The sequence below is a fragment of the Pelodiscus sinensis genome, chromosome 23 (genome assembly GCF_052426305.1).
Source record: "Pelodiscus sinensis isolate ZL-2025 chromosome 23, ASM5242630v1, whole genome shotgun sequence".
Classification (NCBI taxonomy): domain Eukaryota; kingdom Metazoa; phylum Chordata; order Testudines; family Trionychidae; genus Pelodiscus; species Pelodiscus sinensis.
In genome coordinates this window covers 18363048-18369486 of record NC_143074.1, presented here as the reverse complement: position 1 = coordinate 18369486, position 6439 = coordinate 18363048, and positions in this window count along the sequence as shown.

Here is a 6439-nt window from a genome sequence, read left to right as displayed (position 1 = left end):
AGTAAGTCCTAGCGCTTCCTTTCACCCCTACTCTTTAACATTGGTCCCCAACCTTTTGGGGCTGCCGGGCGCCTGGGGGCGGGGCTACTCACGCACTGGGCATCGGGGGGCGAGGCCACACACACACCTGGGGGCGAGGCCGTGCACGTGCTTGGGGGCGGGGCCACCCATATGGCGCACGCCCGGTGCACTCCCGGGGGCCAGCGCTGCTCCTGCGCCACGCGCCTAGGGGTGGTGCTGCCCATACGCCGTGCGCCAGGGCCGAAACAGCCCATGCGCTGCACGCCCGGGGGCAGGGCCACCCAAACGCCGTGTGCCCGGGGCCGGCACCGCCCATATGCCGCGCACCTGGGGCCAGTACAGCCGTTGCACCGCGCACCCAGGGCGCCCAAAAGCTGCTGGGGCCGCCCATGTGTTGCGTGCCTGGGGCCGACGTTGCCCATACGTTGACCACCCAGGGAGCCGGCACCGGCCATGGGCCATGGGCCATGCGCCCAGGTGTGGGGCCGGCCTCATTCACTCAGCAGGCGCAGAGAAATGGCCCGGCGGGCGCCATGGTGCCCCCGGGCACCACGTTGGGGACCACTGCAAGTTTAGCACCTACTCAGCCTTCACAAACTCACTCAGGTATCTAAGACTCAAGGTCTCTCACATCAGAGCTACTCAGAGAGGAGCTGTGTGTTGCTCTTTAATGTGTCTCCTGCAGCTCCTTGCAGAACATGATATTAAAACACTGTGTGATTTAATTATTTAACCAATCTACATAATTAGCTAATCAGGATGCTTTTACTGTGTTATTCACCAATTGTAAAATACTGGATCAGTCATTTGGCTGTGAGGATAATATATACATTTACACAACTGAGGCTCTTTTACGTAATGTGGATGGCTAATTTGCCTCCTGAACCACTGAGGTTAGCAGATCGCTGTTATACGTTATTGTGAGTGGTCTACTTAAATCATGGAGAAATCGCACATTTTTTGTGGGTGGGTCATGGCATAAATAGCAAATGTCATGGCCGTGTTCATATAGGATACAGGATTGTACTCTGCTAATGTGAGGTTTGTCAGTCACTCTGGGTAAGGGAATCTGCTAAATTAAGAGTAAAACTTTTTTTGATGGGACCTCTCCCCCCTAAATTACAGCTATTCTAAGGCAGCCTTTCTTCTGGGCTGCAGGCGTGCTGCTCTCTAGCCATTCAGCACAGACAAGCAGCACAGAAGTAAGGGAATATTGTGTCCAGTTGGAGTAATGGTCTCCAACCTTTTGAGGTTGTCGGGCGCCAGGGGGCGTGGCCGTTCGCCCGCCGGGCGCCAGGGGGCGGGGACACTTGCGCGCCCGGGGGCGGCCCCCCCCCATAGCCGCTTGCCCGGGGCCGGGCCCCCCCCCCATAGCCGCTTGCCCGGGGCCGGGGCCCCCCCATAGCCACGCGCCCGGGGCCGGGGCCCCCCCATAGCCACGTGCCCGGGGGGCCGGGGCCCCCCCATAGCCACGCGCCCGGGGCCGGTGCCCCCCCGCAAGCACCCCGCAAGCGCCGCGCACCCGGGGCCGGCGCTTCCCCCTTCCCCCCTGCAAGCACTGCGCGCCCGGGGCCAGGGCTGGCGCTTCCCCCTCCCCCCTCGCAAGCGCCGCGCGCCCGGGGCCGACGCTCCCAGCAAGCGCCGCGCCATGTGCCTGGGGCCAGGCCAGCCCCGAGCACCTGGCGGGCGCATGCAAGTGCCCCTGCGGGCGCCATGGCGCCCGCGGGCACCGTGTTGGGGACCACGGAGTTGGAGTATTGTGTCCAGTTCTGTGCACCACATTTCAAGAAAGATGTGGAGAAATTGTAGAAGATCCAGAGAAGAGCAACAAGAGTCATTAAAGGTCTAGAGAACATGGGCTTGTTTAGTTTGGAAAAGAGAAGACTGAGAGGGGACATGATAGTGGTTTTCAGGTATCTAAAAGGGTGTCACAAGGAGGAGGGAGAAAAATTGTTCTTCTTGGCCTCTGAGGATAGAACAAGAAGCAATGGGCTCAAACTGCAGCAAGGGAGGTTTAGGTTGGACATTAGGAAAAACTTCCTAACTGTCAGGGTGGTTAAACACCAGAAGATCTCTTCCAGAAAAGCTTCTTCCGAAAGAAGCCCGCAGTCTAGATGTAGCCTTTGTCTTTTGCTTCAGTGCTAGTGATTGTGTAATACAGTGGCTTAATGTATCTCGCCATAGCTCCCTCCAGTAATTACCTAAGGTATGTGATCTCTTCTTGAGCTCAAGGGATTAGAGACCTATGCTTTTGGAGCTGGAAGTATCTGATTCAATCCCCAGTGATGATTGATGTCCGCTTGATATACTTGCTTTGCTGCTGCAGTGGATCTCAGTTGTCTATAAGTGTGAATAATAACTGCAGCTATACCAATTTTTTAAGACGAGAGCTTTGCCTTTTGGTTAGGTTGTGCAAAACACCTCAAAGAAGCTCTGAAACAAGCAGCAATATGCACCCAAGGGATGCTGCTGGAAGCATAATAAAAACTTCTGTTCTGATCTTGCAGAGGAGAGCCAATGAAAAGGTTCCAACACGGAAGGGCTGGATTAATCAAATAAGATCTGTCCCGGTTCTGTGCCTTGCACGCTCCATAAAATTTGACAAGGTCTCAGAATATCCATTCAAAGGACCACATTTAGGAAAGCGCTTCAAAACATGCTTAAAGTTACGCCGCTGCTTTCTGGAAAAATCAGTGCTTTCCTGAACCGAGGCCAAAGGCTACACAGAAATTGCGACAAGCGGCTTTTGTTTAATGGAGGAAAAAAAAACCCGAGAAAAATGTGTACATGCCGGTCCTTTAACAAAGAGCTTTGAGATCCAAAAATTCTAATGGCAGTTGGGGAATGGAAAATGTCTGGTGGAGAGGGGATTCAAGGAAAAATTTACTGCCTGCTTTGGAAATCTGGAGCAGGAATTTAAAGAATTGAACCTTATAATGCAAATATGGATGAGGGGGCAAAGTAGAAGATAATAAACGGAGCTGGAAAAGCGGCACAACCCAGCATTAAGAGACCCAGCCAGTTAAGTTCTTTTCTAGTTTGTAACCTAAGGGTGGTTGGTTTGTTTAAATAGACTGGATTCACCGTTTTAAAAGCTGATACTTAATTATTCTTTGGTCAGAACAGTGTAATTTGCTTTTCTTGTTGAAGATTAAAATGTACATGTACTGTGCCCCACTTCTCATGACTCTGTCATGCTGGAGATTTCTCCTACCACTTCCAAAGTTCTCTTATTTTTATTACTGTTTTGCTAGTGCCTAAAGATCTCAAAGTGCTTAACAAACAGTAACTAAGCATCACAACAACACTGCATGTTCCCTGCCCTTAAGGCTAGGTAAAGTGTTTTAATTCACCTTTTTAAATAAAACAAAATGATTTTTAATCATAACAGGCTCCAGTTAAGCACATACCCAGTTTTAAGTATCAAAGGCTTTAATGGGGTTGTTTAGGTGCATGAAACTAGACCCTTACCTTTGGAGATGATGGAAGCTGGTATGAAACACACAGAGGCCGTGGGTGAAGGTAGAGTTGGTGGAGGCAAGCCCGCAGACCCACCCCCAGGTCCACCCCTTCTGCTCAGGCCCCACGCCCCAGCAAGAAAGAGGGTGTGTGCCCTCAGCCTCCCCAGCCCTAGAGCACCGGGGCGGGGTGGTAGAGGGCCATGGCCCCAGTCTTCCCGGCCTCAGAAGTGATTGTTTCCCTTTTTTCGGCTCTGGTGAGGCCACATCTGGAATATTGTGGCCAGTTCTGGGCCCCCCACTATAAAAAGGATGTGGACGCATTGGAGAGGGTCCAGGGGAAGGTGACCAAAATGATTAGGGGCTGGAGTGCATGACCTACGATGAGAGACTAAGGGAGTTGGGTCTGTTTAGTCTGCAGAAGCGAAGAGTGAGGGGGGATTTGATAGCAGCCTTCAACTTCCTGAAGGGAGGTTCCAAAGAGGCTGGAGAGAGGCTGTTCACTGTAGGAGGAGCAATGGTCTCAAGTTACAGTGGGGGAGACCTAGGTTGGATATTAAGAGAAACTATTTCCCTAGGAGGGCGGTGAAGCACTGGAATGGTTTACCTACGGGGGCAGGTGGTGGAATCTCCATCCCTAAAGTTTAGTCTCGGCTTGACAAAGCCCTGGCTGGGATGATTTGGTTGGATTGGTCCTGCCTTGGGCAGGGGGCTGGACTTGATGACCTCCTGAGGTCTCTTCCAGCTCTATGATTCTATAACTGGGGGCAGCAACCCTCTGCCCACAATATGGCTACAGCAGCGTGTGGGCAGAGCAATGCCTTCCCCCACCTCTTATACCCGCCACCATGGGAACACAGCCTCTTGCTTACTGAGGTGTTGTCTACCCTGGCAGATGTAAAGTGCTGTCCATTACACCGCTGCTCAGAGTATAGCAGTAAAACTGCTGTTGTGGGTCCACACTGCCAACCGCTTGTGCAGTAGCATGACTGCTCTTGCAGCACCTTTTGAAGCGGTGCATTGTGGGTAACTCTCCTACATAGAATCGCTGCCACTAAGGTTTGTGGGAAGACCAAGTGATTGGGGGGATCATGGGGCATCCTGGGTCCTCTCCCAATGTCCCATGGTGCATTGCTTCACATGTCAGCAATCCCCGTGCTTCCATTTGCACTTGGTGCCATCTTCCAATGGCTTTTGTGCTGCGCGCCCTGCCTCCTTGGTCTGCAGGAAGGGATCCGGCCCAGGAAATACTGACAGGTCTCACTAACACATCACAAATAGTTGTCGAGTTATTCCTGACGCGGCAAAGTAACGATGAGGAGTCAGAACTGAGCTCGCCACGCATCGTACATACGACATGAGATTTCTTGTGGCATTCACAGAGGTGCTGACTGCTTTTGGGGGAGAGAAACAAGCACTGAGGGGTGGGATCCCATCATTATGTGAGTCAGGGCTGACGACCAGCGTCTGCAGAACTTTCGGGTGAGGAAAGCCCCTTTCATGGGACTGCATGCTGGCGGCACAAGGAGCAGCATGTGGCAGTTACAGGATGGCTACACTGGCCAGCTACCGACTAGTCGCCAATCAATTTGGAGGGCGAAAGGCGACCGTTGGGCTCGTGGGCATGGAAGTGTTCAGGGCCATCAATCGCATCCTGCTCCAAAAGACCATGACTCTGAGCAACGTGCGTGAAATCATGGATGGCTTTGTACAGATTGGCAATTGCAGGGAGGTAATAGATGGTAAAGGTTGAACCTCTGTAGGCCAGAACTCTCTGGTTCGGAAACCTCCATTGTCCAGAATGATTTCAGCTAGCTGGATGTCCACTTTCCATGGGTGTGTCCAAGTTTTCTGCAGTCCCATAAAGTTTGTTTACAGCCCCCAGTCCTGGCTCTCAGGGTATGTCTACACTATCCCACTAGTTCGAACTAGCGGGGGTAATGTAGTCATCCGCAGTTGCAAATGAAGCCCGGGATTTGAATTTCCCGGGCTTCATTTGCATGAAGCCAGGCGGCGCCATTTTTAAATGCCGGCTAGTTCGAACCCCGTGCCGCGCGGCTACACGCGGCACGGAGTAGCTAGTTCGGATTAGCTTCCTAATCCGAACTAGCTGTACTCCTCATGGAACGAGGCACAGGGTTCGAACTAGCCGGCATTTAAAAATGGCGCCGGCCGGCTTCATGCAAATGAAGCCTGGGAAATTAAAATCCCAGGCTTCATTTGCAACTGCGGATGCCTACATTACCCCCGCTAGTTCGAACTAGCGGGGTAGTGTAGACATACCCTCAGTGTTCTGTGCTGTTGTTTAATGCTAATTTACCCCTAAATGTCCTCTAGCAGCCCAGGAAGCAGTAGAAGTGTAGGTCATGCTAGGCAATATTGACCTCCCGTGGTCTGGAAAATTCTCTCATTCAGAACCCGAGGGTGCTGGACTAGAGAGATTCAACCCTGTGAACCTGGTACTGCCATGTCCCGTGTACACATATTCCCATTCTGGCACCAAACCACCTAACCTCTGAGTACATCAATTGGACATGGGTGTTTCACGGACATTAATGCAGGCTGGTCTACAAAGGTGCAGGACACTCTCATCTGTTGGAACACTGGCCTATTCAGGAAGCTGCAAGTGGGGACTTTTTTCGTGGACCAGAAGATCACTGGAGGGGAAGTAAAAATGCCCACTGTGATTCTGGGAGACCCTCCCTACCCTTTTTTGGCATGGATCATGAAGCCATACACTGGGAGCGTTGACAGCAGTAAAGAGCAGTTCAACGACAGGCTGAGCAGGTACAGAGTGACAGTGGAACGTGCTCTTGGCCGTTTAAAAGCCTGCTGGTGATTTTTGTAAGGGAAGTTGGACTTAGCCAATGACCACATCCCTATGGTCAGGGCTCGACAAACTATAGAATCTACTCACCCGTGGCGGGTAGATTTCAGCCGCACGCCCCGTTTACTGGCGG